General features: G+C 56.2%; 1 protein-coding gene across 5 annotated transcripts in view; it reads left to right on the top strand.

Moving 5' to 3' along the window:
• Positions 1 to 5,565: 5,565 nt before the first annotated feature.
• GAL3ST3 (galactose-3-O-sulfotransferase 3) overlaps positions 5,566 to 15,916 on the top strand; it is a 40,564-nt gene continuing 30,213 nt past the window's right edge. For 4 of the 5 annotated variants that reach the window (XM_073351623.2, XM_073351622.2, XM_073351621.2 and 1 more), the window contains exon 1: positions 5,566 to 5,955. The gene's annotated coding sequence lies outside the window, so the exon portion shown is untranslated. Of the gene's footprint in view, positions 5,956 to 9,832; positions 9,957 to 15,916 lie in introns of all 5 variants that reach the window. The other variant, XM_073351625.2, reaches the window with a different exon arrangement.

The following is a 15,916-nucleotide window of genomic DNA, read 5'->3' on the forward strand; positions in this document are numbered from 1 at the left end:
CCCTGCTGGGATGCCTTCATCAGAGGAACACTGAGCGAATGGCTGAGAACAGAATAGAACCCAGGAGTCCGGGCTCCCATCCCCACTCACTGCCCTGGCATGAGGCAGGAGGCCAAGCTGCAGAAAACAGTCTTCTTCCCTGCAGCCTCACTGGCATGGAGATTTTTGGGGACGTCACTCCAGTATTGCTCATACCGTGCACTGTGGGGAGAGCTCGTCCGTCCCACCTGCGGGTGCCAGGTGAAAGGGGAGCTGCCAGGGCTGCTCAATCCCAGTGGGATGCGCAGCCAGCATGCCACAAGCTCACATGTGTGCAGGGTGGCCCAGCTGGGCAAGCTGCAGTGGGGCTGGGAAAGCGGGGGGTGGGGAGGCAGCATGTGTGGGTGCTGCACCGTGTCCTGCCTGGAGACCGGGACAGCTGCTTCTTGCGAGCCAGGCTGGCGTGGGCGGCTGGGGATCGGTGCCAAAGCTCATGGGCGGCGTGCAGAGGAAGGTAGCACTAGGAAATCGTCCCTCTGCTTCCTCCCGGGGCTGTGCCCCACTAGGGCTCCGGCACAGTCTGTATGTGAGCAGATCGCCCCAGCCCCTGGGGTGCCCAGGAATCATCCCCCAAGGCCCTAGACCTCGTCTGCTGCTGGCGTGGAGGGGAACCACTTAACTCTCTGTTGGGTGCATGAGACCACCCACATGGGAGGGCACTCGGCTCCCCCTGAGCATGGCAAAGACGCGGCCGGAGGGAGGGCTTGCTGGCTGCTGGCCCCTTTGCTGATCTGCTGAGTGACGGGAACAGCCTTAACTCAAACCATAATCGAGAGCGTCTGCCGGGGAGACACCGCTAGGACCTTGGAGATGGGGATCCAGGGCCTTTCGCCTCCAGGGGCACCAGCTCTGACCTGACCTTTCCCCTGGGGGGGCACTAACTCCAGCCCAGCCCCAGGGTGGGGAGGGGGTGGGCTGTCTGGTTCAGGGTAGGCGAAGAATGGGATCCAGGCCCTTTCCACTCTAGGGAGCCCTTGCCCCAATTCAGCCTCGGGGCAGGAGGACTGGCTGAGAGGGCCGCAGCCCCCAAGGGACTGACTGCGGCAGGAGCCCCTCCCCAAGCACCAGTTCCCACATGCGCCTTCCCAAGATGAGTCACTGTCTGCTTCCAGCTTCTGCTGCAGAACAAACAGCTATTTATACTGGCCTCCTCTCTGAGGCTGCTCTGCAACCCCTGCCCCTCCCAGCCCCAGCTTCCAGCACTGGGGGTTGGGGGGTGGGGAAGGGACCTGGGACCCCTGAGTCCAGTGGGGTCTAGGAGTTGGAGTAGGGGGGTCGGGAGTCAGGACTCCTGGGTTCTATCCTGGGGGAATGGGAGTGGGATCTAGAGGTCAGAGCAGCGGGGATGGAACGGGTTCTATTTGCTGTCCTGCCATGGGAACACAGATGAGTCCATTCCCCTCTCTGTGCTTCCCTTTCCCCTGTGGGGTGAGTGAGTGTGCGGGGCTGTGTGACCCTCAAGAGGCGGATCCCAGACTACTAGCTCGCTCTGCCGTCCTGCCTTGGATCCACAGCCCCCTAACATACCCACCCCTGTGTGGCAGACTCAGCCCAGCCCCAGGGATCCTGCAGAGACACTGCCCCCCCGCCCCCCCACATGGGTGTGATGATTCTGCCAGATTTCAGCCCACCTGGCTGTCCTCCTGGGCACATATAATTTGCCCCCTTGATCTGACCAAGGTGCGGGGGCCCAGACCCCTGGAGAGGTCCCTGCAGGGCAGGGGGTGCCAAGTTTGCCTGCCAGATAAAGGGTGGATTTACCCCTTGTCCTGTCAGGGAGCTGGTCCCTTACTCCCCATTCCAGACACACACCCCATTGTCCTCGGCCCCAGATCCGGTATCAATTCCCAGCTGCCCCCCACCTCCCCCCCAGCAGGAGTCTCCAGCCACAATGACGGCTTTGTGGACCAGGTGGTAATGTGAGACAGCCCAGTGCCCCCGCCTGGCACCGTCCCCGGGTACCCTTCCCCCATGCTGCAGCCCTGCAAGGTGCACAACCCGGGGAGAGGGTGCCCGGGGGGTGTGCGTGTGCGTGAGCAGGAGGAAGGGGAGGTGTGCATGCCTGAGTGTGCAGGTGTGATTGTGCGCATGCAGGAGCAAATGGGCTGTTGCGTGAGTGCGTACACGACAGAGTGTGTGTGTTGAAGTGTGTAGGGCAGACTGTGTGTGCAGGCCCCTGTGTGTGTTTGGGAGGGTGACAGAATGTGTGATGCTTGCTGTGCGCTGACCTGCATGTGGTGACGGTGATGATGGCTGTGCTGAGGATGTGACGCTGTGTGTGTGTGTTTGTGTGTGTGTGTGCTGCCCTCCACTGAGCTGGTTGTGTGTGTAGAGGGGGGGGTCTGTGTGTCCTCCTCTCCCCTCTTACTGAATTTAGCTACAGTGCAATGTGGAGCAGCAGGGTGTGCACACAAGAGAGGGGTGTGCATGTGGGTCTGTGTGTGTAGGCAGCTGTCCTGGTGTGTGCGTAGGTCTGTGTGTGTAATGGTGAGTAGGTGTGCCAGTGTGTACAGTGTGCATGTGTAGCTATGTGGTGTGTGTAGTTGTGTATGTCTATGTGCCGCGTGTATAGTGATGTGTTTGTGGCGGTGTGCAGTGAGCGCACACAGTGTGTGTGTAGTGTGGGGTGCAGCAGTGTGTGTAGCTGGTGCAGTGTATGGTTAGCGAGGGGTGTAGGAGTGTGCAGTTTGAGTGTAGCGGTGGGGGGGGCATAGCAGTGTGAAGTGTGTGTGCGTAGCAGTGTCGTGTGTTCAGGTGTGGGTGTGTGTAACTGTGTGCAGCGGTGTGCGCAGTGTGGGTAGCTGTGTGTATAGCAGTGTGCAGCTGTGTACAGTGTGTGTGTAACTATATGCAGCAGTGTGCAGTATGTGTATAGCAGAGTGTATCTCTGTGTGCGTAGCTGTATGTATGTGTGGCAGTGTAGTGTGTGTGTAGCAATGTGCGGTGTGCGGTCAGTGTGTAGCTGTGTGTGTAGCAATGTGTAATGTGTAGCGGTATGCAGTGTGTGTAGCTGAATGTAGCAGCGTGTGTAGTTCTGTGTGCACTGAGCAGTGTGTGTGTGTAGTTCTCTATGTGTGTAGCAGTGTGTGTAGCTGTGTGCACCACGCAGTGTGTATAGCTCTGTGTGTACGTAGCAGTGTGTGTGTAGCTCTGTGTGCACCATGCAGAGTGTGTGTGTAGCTGTGTGTGTGTACCACTGTGTGTTGCTGTGTGCACAGCGCAGTGTGTGTGTCTGTGTGTAGCAGTGCGTGTAGCTGTGTGCAAAGACACACGTGTGTGTGGCTCTGTGTGTGTGTATCTGTGTGCATTGTGCAGTGTGTGTGTGGCTCTGTGTGTGTAGCTGTGTGCACAGTGCAGTGTGTGTGTGTAGCTGTGTGCGGTGTGCAGTGTGTGTAGGTCTGTGTGCGTGTCGCAGTGTGTGTAGCTGTGTGCACAGACACACACGTGTGTAGCTCTGTGTGTCTGTAGCTGTGTGCACTGTGCAGTGTGTGTGTGGCTCTGTGTGTGTGTAGCTGTGTGCGGTGTGTGTAGCTGTGTGCGGTGTGCAGTGTGTGTGTGGCTCTGTGTGTGTGTAGCTGTGTGTGTGTAGCTGTGTGCGGTGTGTGTAGCTGTGTGCGGTGTGCAGTGTGTGTGTGGCTCTGTGTGTGTAGCTGTGTGCACAGTGCAGTGTGTGTGTGTAGCTGTGTGCGGTGTGCAGTGTGTGTAGGTCTGTGTGTGTGTAGCTGTGTGTGTGTAGCTGTGTGCGGTGTGTGTAGCTGTGTGCGGTGTGCAGTGTGTGTGTGGCTCTGTGTGTGTAGCTGTGTGCACAGTGCAGTGTGTGTGTGTAGCTGTGTGCGGTGTGCAGTGTGTGTAGGTCTGTGTGTGTGTAGCTGTGTGTGTGTAGCTGTGTGCGGTGTGTGTAGCTGTGTGCGGTGTGCAGTGTGTGTGTGGCTCTGTGTGTGTAGCTGTGTGCGGTGTGTGTAGCTGTGTGCGGTGTGCAGTGTGTGTGTGGCTCTGTGTGTGTAGCTGTGTGCGGTGTGTGTAGCTGTGTGCGGTGTGCAGTGTGTGTGTGGCTCTGTGTGTGTGTAGCTGTGTGTGTGTAGCTGTGTGCGGTGTGTGTAGCTGTGTGCACTGTGCAGTGTGTGTGTGGCTCTGTGTGTGTGTAGCTGTGTGCGGTGTGTGTAGCTGTGTGCGGTGTGCAGTGTGTGTGTGGCTCTGTGTGTGTGTAGCTGTGTGCGGTGTGTGTAGCTGTGTGCGGTGTGCAGTGTGTGTGTGGCTCTGTGTGTGTAGCTGTGTGCGGTGTGTGTAGCTGTGTGCGGTGTGCAGTGTGTGTGTGGCTCTGTGTGTGTGTAGCTGTGTGCGGTGTGTGTAGCTGTGTGCGGTGTGCAGTGTGTGTGTGGCTCTGTGTGTGTAGCTGTGTGCGGTGTGTGTAGCTGTGTGCGGTGTGCAGTGTGTGTGTGGTTCTGTGTGTGTAGCTGTGTGCGGTGTGTGTAGCTGTGTGCGGTGTGCAGTGTGTGTGTGGCTCTGTGTGTGTAGCTGTGTGCGGTGTGTGTAGCTGTGTGCGGTGTGCAGTGTGTGTGTGGCTCTGTGTGTGTAGCTGTGTGCGGTGTGTGTAGCTGTGTGCGGTGTGCAGTGTGTGTGTGGCTCTGTGTGTGTGTAGCTGTGTGCGGTGTGTGTAGCTGTGTGCGGTGTGCAGTGTGTGTGTGGCTCTGTGTGTGTAGCTGTGTGCGGTGTGTGTAGCTGTGTGCGGTGTGCAGTGTGTGTGTGGTTCTGTGTGTGTAGCTGTGTGCGGTGTGTGTAGCTGTGTGCGGTGTGCAGTGTGTGTGTGGCTCTGTGTGTGTAGCTGTGTGCGGTGTGTGTAGCTGTGTGCGGTGTGCAGTGTGTGTGTGGCTCTGTGTGTGTAGCTGTGTGCGGTGTGTGTAGCTGTGTGCGGTGTGCAGTGTGTGTGTGGCTCTGTGTGTGTGTAGCTGTGTGCGGTGTGTGTAGCTGTGTGCGGTGTGCAGTGTGTGTGTGGCTCTGTGTGTGTAGCTGTGTGCGGTGTGTGTAGCTGTGTGCGGTGTGCAGTGTGTGTGTGGTTCTGTGTGTGTAGCTGTGTGCGGTGTATGTAGCTGTGTGCGGTGTGCAGTGTGTGTGTGGCTCTGTGTGTGTAGCTGTGTGCGGTGTGTGTAGCTGTGTGCGGTGTGCAGTGTGTGTGTGGCTCTGTGTGTGTAGCTGTGTGCGGTGTGTGTAGCTGTGTGCGGTGTGCAGTGTGTGTGTGGCTCTGTGTGTGTGTAGCTGTGTGCGGTGTGTGTAGCTGTGTGCGGTGTGCAGTGTGTGTGTGGCTCTGTGTGTGTAGCTGTGTGCGGTGTGTGTAGCTGTGTGCGGTGTGCAGTGTGTGTGTGGTTCTGTGTGTGTAGCTGTGTGCGGTGTGTGTAGCTGTGTGCGGTGTGCAGTGTGTGTGTGGCTCTGTGTGTGTAGCTGTGTGCGGTGTGTGTAGCTGTGTGCGGTGTGCAGTGTGTGTGTGGCTCTGTGTGTGTAGCTGTGTGCGGTGTGTGTAGCTGTGTGCGGTGTGCAGTGTGTGTAGGTCTGTGTGCGTGTCGCAGTGTGTGTAGCTGTGTGCAGAGCTGTGTGTGCAAGGCCCGCGTGCTGCGTGCGGGGCTCGGTGCGGGGAGGACGCGGCCACCTGACCCCACAAAGGACGCGGCTCCGGCTCCCTCCCTCGCTCGCCTTCCCAATTTCCCCGGCTCCGCTGCCCGCACGCAGCCGGCAACATGGCGATGGGGCGCTCCCCGGCCGGTGGCTAGCGCGGGGACCCCGCTCCGCTCCGCTCCGCTCCGGCCCGCCCGGGGAGCGATGCTGCCGCGGCGCGCCCGGGACACTTCCCCGCCCCTCGCCGCCTGCGCTCGCCCGGCCGGTGATGGACTGAGCCCCGCCGGCTCCCCGCACTCCCAGCACGGGGTGAGTATGCGGCCCCGGCCGGGGGGGTTTCGCCCGCAGAGCCCCCCCCGCCCCCGCAGCGAGGCGCCGTGTGGCTTTCAGCCCGGGCTGCGGGCTCCTTCCCCCCCTTGCATTGACTGGGGGTCTCGCCCTGGGGGGCTGCTTTGAACCCCACTAATACCACTGCTGTTTTTAATAATCTCTTCCAGACCCCCCCCCCCGGTTAAACCTCCCCCCCCCACCCGCCTGGCTGATTGGGGCTATTTTGATGTGATGTTTCTTGGGTGGGGGGGGGTGTCACTGTGCTGGGCAAACGCGGCTGGGGAGTTCCCAACCCTTGGCACCCAGGCACAAAGTGTGGCAGGGGCGAATGGCCGTGCCCAGGGGGAGATGCTTATCCAGCCCCAGCGCTGCGTGTGTGCAAATGAGAGTCCCCCGGCATCTGCGTGTGCCGCCTTGGTGCACCCCGCAGCTGATCTCTGCCCCCTCCGTGCCCCAAGGCAGAGATGTGGGCACGTTTGCTGCCCTGTGGCTTCAGAGCGGCCCCCAGAATGCGTGTGCGCAGAGCAGAGAGCGGGGCAGGCGTGCTCTTTGCACCGCGACATCCATCACACCACCCAAACTAACCTCCCCCTGGAAACACCAGCGGCACCCACGGCCGAGAGAAAGATGGGAGAGGGATTCCGGCTGGCTGAGCAGCCACAGCTTCCCTGGAGCAGAGATGCTCAGGATCTTTGAAAATTGGGCCTGTCAATTGCCAGACATACCCCCACTCCCTCTGCATATCTATCACTATGGCCCCCCGCACCTCTTTATCTCCATCGCCGTATCCCCACTCTCCGGTATCCTCAGGAAGGGCCCTGGGGGTGGGACTGGGCCCAGTGTTTGCTGGCAGGATAGATCCCCTCCGAGATGGGGCGTTAGGAATAAAAGGAGAAACAAGGACGCCCTGAGTTAAATCAAGACACCATGTGCTTCAGGGGTGTGCATGCATCTGCATCCATGTTTGTGCAGCTGTGTGTTGGGTGCGGGTGTGAACCTGTGTGTGTTTGTCCCCAGGTGTGTGCACGCCTGTTCTGGGTGCACGTGTCTGTGCATACGCGCTCACACACACATACACACCTGGCATGGGCGTTCACACAGACATGGCAGGGGCTGGAGGTGATTTCCATTGTTGGCCTGTTCAGGTTAAGGAGCAAATCAACCCCCAAAGAATGTGGCCTGCCAGTGACGCCTGACCCAGCTGAGGGGTGGGGTAGGGGTTGCTGATCTGGAGACAGGCAGCACCGGGCCACACTGACTGGGGAGCCTGCATTTCCAGAGTCACGGCAGAGCATGGCAGCAGCCTGCCTACAAATGCTCCGACGTACCAAGGGGATGGAGACATCAGTAGACGTACAGCGATTTTAGATGGGGATAGATAGCTCGATAGCTAGACAGAGAAAGCAGGATTAGGGTTGGCAGTTAGATGGCTAGATAGATGGGTACGTGTGGAGAGAGAGCACAAAGGATTGGGGCCTGTATCGCTCCATGAGGCCAGATCCCTCCTGCGCTCTCTCATCTATCAATCTATGTAGCTGCGCACACGGGCGAGCAGTGCAGAGACACACACACGCAGCCTGGTTCTGCGTTTCAGTCATCTGCCTTAACAGCCCGGGGACCAGTGCGGGTGGAAGATGCATAGGGTTGTGTGGATATATTAACACATATAGAGGTGCGTGAGGGGGTCTTTATATACACATTATCCAGTTGCCTGTCTCCAAACGCACCCCTCCATCCATCCATCCATCCCAGGCCTTATGGGGGAGGGGGACACAGGTGGTCTCCCTGCTCTGGACAGGGCTCAGTGCCATTCCTGCCCCGTAGAGGGTGGGTTGGGGACACAGCTAGAATGCCCTACGCTGCAGCTATTCTCTGCTCCCAGGGTCTGGAGGTGCCAAGTGTAGTCTGGAGTAGCCCCAGGCTGTCCTTCCTAACCCTGCTGCCTGTGCATGAGCAGAGTCTGTATGAATCAGCCTAACAGCCTCTGGAACTCACTGCCACAGGAGGTGGGCGAGCAGAGCTGGAAAAGGGGCAGGTGCTGAATTACTCTAGTATCTACAACAATATCTGCCAAGCTGCTGTGCTCCCTTAGTCAGTAACAGTTACTCCAGGGCCTCACCCTGGGAAGCCAGAAGAGGTGCCCGCGGCCAGGGGAATGAGTTCTGTGAGCAAGGGGGGCAGGGGCACCTCGTGGGCAGGGCACTGGGGGATCCCGGGCCATAGTGACACTTCAGAGGAGCTGGACAGTGCAGGGTTGGCTGCATGGCTTTGTTATTGCAGGGCCTCTTCGGTGTGCTGGGGCTGCACAGGTAGATTTGTTACTCAAGGGTCTCTCAGGGGGGGCTGGGGCTCTCTATCCAGCACTTCCTACCCCCTTAGGTCTGTTTCTCCCTTTACTGAGTCACAGGGGGCATCCACATTGAGAAACCAGGAAGGAGAACCAATCTTGGTAGCAATGAACAAGCTTTTGTTCCCGGGGGGGGGGGGGGGGGGGAGACACGACCTGCTGAGCAGCCGGACTCACGAGTTCTGTCCCTGGCCTGGGACAGGCTGTGCGGCATATGCCATTGCTCATCCCAGCCCCTCGTCCACAGCCCAGCACTGACCCACGTGTCCTATTGATTGGGGCTGCCATCGATAGCTATGTGCCTGACACAGCCTCGGCTTCTGGCCTGGGCCAGAATGCTAGTTAAGGGAGACCGGGTGGGGCTGGAGAAGGTTGCACATAGGTTGTGTGTGTGTGTGTGTGGAGGTCCGTGTTACCACCATCCTCTGCCTGCTCCTGCCCCCCCCACAGCTGCCCCCAGAGTCTCTCTCAGCTCTGTTCATTCAAAAGAGCATTTTGAGATGAGAAGAATCTTTGTGCCGTGAAGTTATGTGTGGAATGGACTCCAGGCCTTTCCCTTGAGGGGATACTGGCTCCAGTCCAGTCTCAGGACAGGGAGACGAGCTGGCTCAGGGGGAGGGGTAATGGGGCCTTTCCCCTGTAGGGTCCAGTGTAACCCTTCCTTTAACTGAGAAACTGCACAAGGTCCCTTCAGGCAGAGCTAGGATCAGAACCCAGCTCTCTACTATGCGACACCCACATCTCATCCACTTTGCCACAGTGCCTCCCACACTGGACATGCCAAATCTATGTGCTTGGCTGGGCACAGCTGCTGCTCTAAGAGCACTCTCTTCCCTCCCTGAGCCAGGAATAGGAGCCAGCCCCTACCCCAGGGCTCACAACTGAGAGCGCGCCAAGGGGCAAACTTATCCCTGGCTTCTCCAAACCTGCAAGGGCTAGACTTCGCAACCAAAAGATTCTGTTCAAACAGACAGATGGGTACGTACATAGCCATCACCTCTCAAGCCAGCCAGCCGAGAGAGCCACCTGCACCGTACACCCTCATAGGGAGTGGTTCTGGTCCGGTGTGCCACACACCAGCCATGATCCAAAACTGTGCATTGAAAAGCGTTTAAGGAAAATGCCTGGCTGAGCAAATGGAACATTTTTGATTGGTAGAAATTTGATTTGGTAGACAAAAATTTTCAAAACAAACACTAAAAATGGTGGTTTCGTTTCAGTTCTTGACCAACCGACCAAAAAAAAGTAATTTTTAATTTTGGTTCTCTTTTGGGAGTCTTTTCCCCATTCTCTTTCTTTAACACCCCAGCCCCTATTTCCAGGGGCAGGGGAAAGGGTTTTTTTTTTTTAAGAAAAAGAGGAGAGAAAAATAAAAATTGACACCATTTTTGTCTGTTTTCTCAAAAAAAGAAAAGTTTGCTTCCCTTCAAAGTGACCAAAGTGACTGTTTCCATTTTCCCCAATCAAAAACAATAAAAAACTTCAAATTTCATTATTTTTTAAAAAAAGCATGAAAATTCCCAGTGCTGATTGGAGCGGCCCCTCTCCAGGGCCAGGACATGACCAGAAAGAGTCCAGCCGAGCCCGGCAGGGGTTAAAAGTCCCTCCCATCTGTGTGGGGGTCCTGTCTGAGGTGAGTTTGGGAGATGTTCCCCTGTGCTCTGCACTCACTCAGCAGAGGGGCCAAGAGCCACCTGGGCTGTGGGGACTGAACTGCCCCATGAACCTGTGAGGCAGTCCCTCCCCAGGCTGGGGTGAGTCTGGCTGGAAGCACAGGGTGGGACACTGCACCCGAGGCTGGCCAGACGGAGCATGGGGAGGCTGCATGTAGCTCAAAGTTCTTTCCACAGCCCCCATCCATCTGTTCATCCATCTGGTCAGCACTTGGGGTTTCCAGATCCCTCCTCTATGAGGGTGCTGACTGCGGCTCCCTGGATCCCTCCTCAGGGAGGGCACTGTGTGTGGGGGCCTCTACGCAGCACCCTCCTTTCGCTGATACCTGCGAAACACCCTTCCCTGCCCCCACCATCCTGCTGTGTCTGTGGGTGGGGCCTTTGAAAGGCCCCACCCCCTCCACTTTGCACCAGGCCCCCTGACAGCTGAAGTCCAGCGGGCCTGGCTGGATGCAGTGCTGGAACAATGGTCTCTCTTGCACCAGTTCCAGTGGCTGACCTGCGCAGAAACTAGGCTTGCCAATTTTGGTCGCACATTCTCCTGGAAGTTTCCTCACATGACATAATCTTTAACTCCTGGATGCTCCAGGACTATCCTGGAGGGTAGGCAACTCGAGCAGAAACCCATCCACAATTGGTGTGGAAGCGATTCCCTAACTCAGGTTGCAGTGGTTGGGTGCAGTGCCAGGTGCATAGCCCAGGCTGTGCGCTCCAGCCATAGCAGGCAGGCAAAGGCAGGTCCACTGCAAATACAAATATTAGCTCTTGGGAGACTCAAATGTGAAGCCACAGAGAGCTGGCCGGGGACCCCAAACAGGCTGGGCCTGGGGACAGCTCCCATCGGCCAGGTGGGACTCAGCCCAGGATATTATTGTAGCACCCCACGGCTGGGGCGCATCAAGGCAGCTGCTCCACACACCTACCTCACAACAGAGGCCGGGTGCTGTACAGACACCCCCGCCCTCCCCACAACTGAGGTCAGGGCCCCTGCAAGGTCAGGCTCTGCACAAACCCCAATAGAGATTGGGTGCCCCATCCCATCATGGCAGGCACTGCACACACAGTGGGAGACAAACCCTGCACCGAACAGCGCATAGTCTCAACAGAGAAAGGGCAGGAGGGGAAACTGAGGCACAGGGAGGCAAAGGGACTTGCCCAACATCTTACAGTAGGTCAGTGGCAGAGCTGAGAACAGAACCCAAGATTCCTGGTCCCTAGTCTTCTGCTCTAACCTAGGCCCCACCACTCTCTCAAAGGTAGGAGTCGAACCCAGGAGTCCTGGCTCCCAGCCCAGTGCCCTACCCACTGGAACATGCTGTTCCTGACACCCATGCAAACCAGTAGCTAGATCAACACCTGTGCTTGCAGCCCCAGCTGGGAGAGGTCTGCACAGGCCCCAAGGACTGAGTCCCCATCTGCCCCCTAAAGCAGTCCCTGTGGGGCAGGTGAGTCCCATGGGGGAGGAGATGTTGTGGGGGGCTCTCCCTGGAGGCATCCCTGTGGGGCCGGGTGGGAGAGGTCTGTGTGCTGAGGGGCCTATCCCTGCACATGCCCCTGCTCTGGGATCGCACTGATCCAACTCCTCCAAGTAGCCCTGTCCTTGGGGACGTGACTGTGCATACCAAGGACTTTTCCATAGCCTTTGCCAGACCATGCTCAGGTATCTGGAGATCTGCATGCCCTTGAGCAGTGTCACAGCCTGGCATGGCTCTCTGACGTTGCCGTGATATAAATATGCACTCAGCAGCCCAGCCACATCTTGTTGAGGGGGCCCAACCCTGGGATCCTGATCCAGAACACACATAGATTCTGATTCCAGCACCATCACAGGTAGGTTTTGATCCAATATGGCCACACCAGGGGGTATTCAGTCTGAGCTGGGAGCCAGGGCTCCTAGATTTTATCCCAGCTCTGGGAGAGGAGTCTAGTGGCTGGGGGGCGGGGGGAGGGCAGGTTTCCTAGGTTCTGTTACCAATTTTGAGGGGAGTGGGGCAAGTAGGTTAAAGCAGAGGATCTGGGAGCCAGGACTGCCAGGTTCTATTCCCTACTCATGTGCTATGGCAGGTTTTTGGTTGCAGGAGCTTTCAGAGGGAGCTGAATTGAGGTCACCTATGCTGTGTCCCAGCCTCGCTAATACCTGTAACTCTAGCCCGTTGTCTGAGCTGGCAGAGGAAAGGTTGCACTACAGTAAATCTATCTCTCGCTGCGCCAGGGTGGCAGAAGCCAACCCGGCAGCCTCATTGTGTTTCCATCTGAAAGGCTGCTCCCCTCCTGCACGTCACCTAAGCAGGTGGAATCTTAAGAGTGGGGCACACTCAGCCCTGCTGAACTGAGCAATCTGAGGGAATGGGAGCCAGGAGTGTGGGGTAGAGGTTACAACCAGGGGGCTGGGAATACAACCAGGGATCCTGGGTCCCATAACCTCAGCCCCTGCTCGAACCACTAGATCCCCCTCTCCTGCAAGAGGCAGGGAGAGAACCCTCGAGTCCTTATTCCCTGCTCCTCACAGCTCACGAGAGCCCTCTCCCCTCCCAGAGTTAGGGCTAGCACCCACTAATCTTGGCCCCCCAGCCCCGGTGCAGTTCTGTAGCTCCCTTCTCAGTTCCCAAGCTTTGCCCCAGGCCCTGGGCTGAGGCACTAATTAACCAGCTGGCTCACTCTCTGCCGAGCAAGCAGGGACTTTAACAGCCGAGCAAGCTGGCTCTGCAGAGACTGGCGCTTGCCCTGGGGGACTGGCGCAGGAATCCGTTCAGCTGGTATCTGCAACTCATCCACCTGCTCTTCGTACCCCTGGGCAATGGGAATGGATTTATTGACAGTCGGGCAGCCATGGCAGGCAGCTCACGCCACAGGGCCGACTGACCGGTGGGGGAGCTGGGCAGCACCACTCACGTCTGGCCTGGATTATGTGAGTGGCACGGCTGGGACAGTGGCAGCTCTGTGCTGGTGGAGATGCATTGGGCTCCCACTCCGCTGCCCTAGTGCTGCGCTGGGATGGACTCAGAAGCCAGGGAGGTTGAAGGGATTGAACATGCATCACAGGATTTGAGGGAATTGTGCTGGCAAATCTAAGCATTCTTCCTGTGGTGTCTGCATAGCCGTGGGCTCCCCTCTGGAGGGGAATCAGAGAGGCAGCAGCTAGGCACTGTCAGAGTGTAATGTGTTTATTTACATGCTATAAGCCAGTCCTGGGACGGATATGGTCACAACCCACACGTGGGCAATGCCCCTGCCCATCAGGGATCTCAGCTCAAGCCCAACTCTGTCCCCAGAATTGACCATAGGGAGAGAGAGTTGGACAGGGAGCAAGCTCCCTTGTTTGCAACAGCTTCCCCAAAAACAAGGTGCATCACAAATCAAACAACAACAATGCAGCATTCTTCCAAGGAATAACATTGTACCCTCAATAAGAGCTGGAAGGCCATGGGTAACAGCACCACCTTGTGACTCCCACCACAACACATCCCCCATGCCCTGTAGCTTCCTTTGGATACAGGACTCTCCTTCGCTTCCAGTTCTAAGTTGTCACAGGGCAGTGGTGTGCAGCTGTTCACAGGGACAGATCATCAGCTGGAGTAAATTGTCCTAGCTCTATTGATTTCAACCAAGCTATGACAGTTTACACCAGTTGAGGATCTTGCCTGTAGAATCTAATGCCAAAAGGGCCTGTTCTGATCTTCCAGTCTGACCTCCGGCATCATCCAGGCCAGCCCCAAGGACTCCCACATCCCTCCCATCATTTCTGTCTGTGCTGGAGCAGAGCCTAGAGATACATACACCTGGTCTGGATTGAAAAACTCCAGGTGATGGACAATTTGCACATTAAACAGTCCTGCACCCCAGAGGCAGCTGTATCTCAGCACCGGGTGAGGAATCCCTGTATAAAACAGCCCACACACCCTACCTGAGAAGTGGTCACATCTCAGTGCTGGGCAAGGGGTCTCTGTATGAACCCAGTTTGTATGTTCATTAAAGGCTGTGGGTTTTCTGAATGCAAGGCCAGGTATAACCAACAGTTATTCATGCAGTAATTAATGTAAGAATGTTAATCCACTACTATTAAACATTTTTAGCTTGGTATCTTGCACCCAAGAGCGATCTCTGAACTGTTAGTTTTGCTTTAACAAATCTTGGAGCAGTGGGGAAGTTCCAGAGAACTGGAGGGAAACAAACACTGTGCCAATATTTGAAAAAGGTTAGCAGGACAACCCAGGTAATTATAAGTCTGTCGCTCTGACATTGATCCCAGGCAAAAATCATGGACCTCTGAGATGGGACACAACCTGTAAAGGATATAATGTATGCCAATCAGTATGGTTTGCTAGAACACACTTCTTGTCATATAAACGTGGTATTGTTTTTAGATGAGTTTGCAAGTCCGGTTGATAAAGGTGTTGACATAGCAGGGTTAAGTAAGACGTTTGGCTTAGTCCCATGTGACATTCTGATTGAAGTTATTAGCACTGAAATTGCAAAACACTGTCTTAATGCAGGGTTAACATTGCCCACTGATAGCTCGTGTCCTTCTAGAAGATCAGGGTGAGCAACAAACGTCTGAAAACCAGGAAATTCTGAGTTAAGGTAAACGCCCACTCAGCCTTAACTCTGCCCCTGGAGCTGGGAGTAGCCATTGGGAATTATCTGCATGCATTCCAGCTGCCGTCATTGTGTTAGGTGTAGCCATACTGCAGGGGGAAGGAATGAGTTGGAACAACTGGGAAGAGCTCTATGATAGGAGGAGATCTGGGTGTGAGTCCCCCCGTGCGTGTTCTCAAAGGGGAGAGGTTCCAGTCTGCATCATCACAGTACAGAATTGTGTAGGAGGTGTTGGTCGCAGGGCACTGGGGGTATTGTCCACAGTGAGTGGGATTGGAGTGTAGTCTGTGGATTTCATGAAGGGTAAGGGTAGTACAGGGTTTGGTGGTATCCTGTGTGCAGCTGTGACCGGGTTATAAGAGGGTGGGGAGTGGCTGTTAGAGTTTGCAGCTGTGTACTCTCTCAGGGGAGTATTGGCAGCCAAGTGCAGCTAATACCTGTGCCTCCTGGTGAAAAGGCAGAGTGAGAGGGTGTGTGTTATGGGGCATTGCTCAAAGAGAGCAGAGCTGAGGCTATGGGGGCATTTACCTTAACTCTGTATTTCCTGGTTTTCACATGATTGAGTTTTGCTGAGCTCGATGTTCTGGATGGGCATGAGCAGTCGCCAGGCAATAACTCTGTGTTAAAGTGCTCTGCCATTTAATTTCCTAGGTTTGTAAACAGAAGGAAATGTTTGCTAGGAGCAAGTGGTCATCAGACAGCTCTAGCTCTTCCCTCGGTTTGCAGCTGATCTGCTTCTGTGGCTAGGTAACAATTAAGAGACCTAGTTTTTCTATAGTGCTTTTCACCAGTGGATCATTACATCATTATCCCACTTCATCTCTGTGCCTCAGTTTCCCACCTGTGAAGTGACTTGCCCAAGATCACTCAGCAAGCCAGTGGCAGAGGTAGGAATAGTCTCAGATCAGTGGGCTTTCCTGTAGGCTACCCCGTTGCCATGTGATTCCTCAGTGCTCCTCCCGCTCCTGTACATTGTGGTCTAGTGCAGTCGGGATACTGGTGGTGCTTTGAGATGTCTGCTACCCAACTAATAGGGGTCCCATCTCTGGACTGGGCCCCTCAAGTTGATCCTTGGCAGTTGTGTTACACAGCGTTCCTGACATTCCCCATGAACTGGGCTCATCTCCTGTATACCGCACTTGTCACAAACTGCAGTGCTCCCGATTTCCTCCATCCTCAGGGCTGGCCCAGCCTGGGCTCAGCTGGTGCCTCAGGCTCCACGGCTCCTGGGGGCAGAGGTAAGAGCAGGGACTGGAGTGGCCGCTGTGGTGCCTGGGGTCAAGCTAGGGAGCAGGTAGGAACTGGGGTGATTGGGCCAGGAGCA

Source organism: Lepidochelys kempii, chromosome 7 (genome assembly GCF_965140285.1).
Source record: "Lepidochelys kempii isolate rLepKem1 chromosome 7, rLepKem1.hap1, whole genome shotgun sequence".
Lineage (NCBI taxonomy): Eukaryota > Metazoa > Chordata > Testudines > Cheloniidae > Lepidochelys > Lepidochelys kempii.